Below are 686 nucleotides of genomic sequence, written 5' to 3' on the forward strand. Positions count from 1 at the left end.
ATTCATTATGCAGGCGATTGCCGAACTGGCAGGCGAACTACGCGCCGAACCCGTTTGCTGTCAAAATTGCATTTTTTCACTAAATAATGTAATCTGAGTTACTCGCGGTAAAAATGGATTGAAAAGGCTGTAGGCACTCGACGACATGGAAACAATAGACGTATCATCCAACTGTTCGCCAATATGGCTGGCCAATACCAGTGATTCGACTTTGATAACATTCATCCATTCATCATAGATATAGATTTCTATGACATTCATCCATAGTTACATGAAATAAATATCACGAGTAAATATATGTAGATCCGCCGACACTTTTCTTATTTATACTTGATAAATATTTATTGTCAAGCCAAACCTTGGCACTTTGTAGACGCTTGTATTCTTAACCTCTATTGGTAGTACAAATAAATATTTCTTACGCCATACCGACTTAAGCATTTCATGGAATTTTCTTTTAATAAGTACGACGACGACAACTTATGCTAGAATAAATATTTTATGCTAGAATAATAATCTTGTCCAGTTTCTATTCATTTTACGGTTTGCGTCATACATATTGTCACTGTAAAATATGGATGTAACCAGCTCTAGATATTATGGAGCACCTGAGTATTCTGCACACGGTGAGGACATTGCTACAATACAGTCTAATTCAATTATATTCTCGGGACCTTGTTCCAACA

This window comes from Helicoverpa zea, chromosome 3, assembly GCF_022581195.2.
Source record: "Helicoverpa zea isolate HzStark_Cry1AcR chromosome 3, ilHelZeax1.1, whole genome shotgun sequence".
Taxonomy (NCBI): Eukaryota; Metazoa; Arthropoda; class Insecta; order Lepidoptera; family Noctuidae; genus Helicoverpa; species Helicoverpa zea.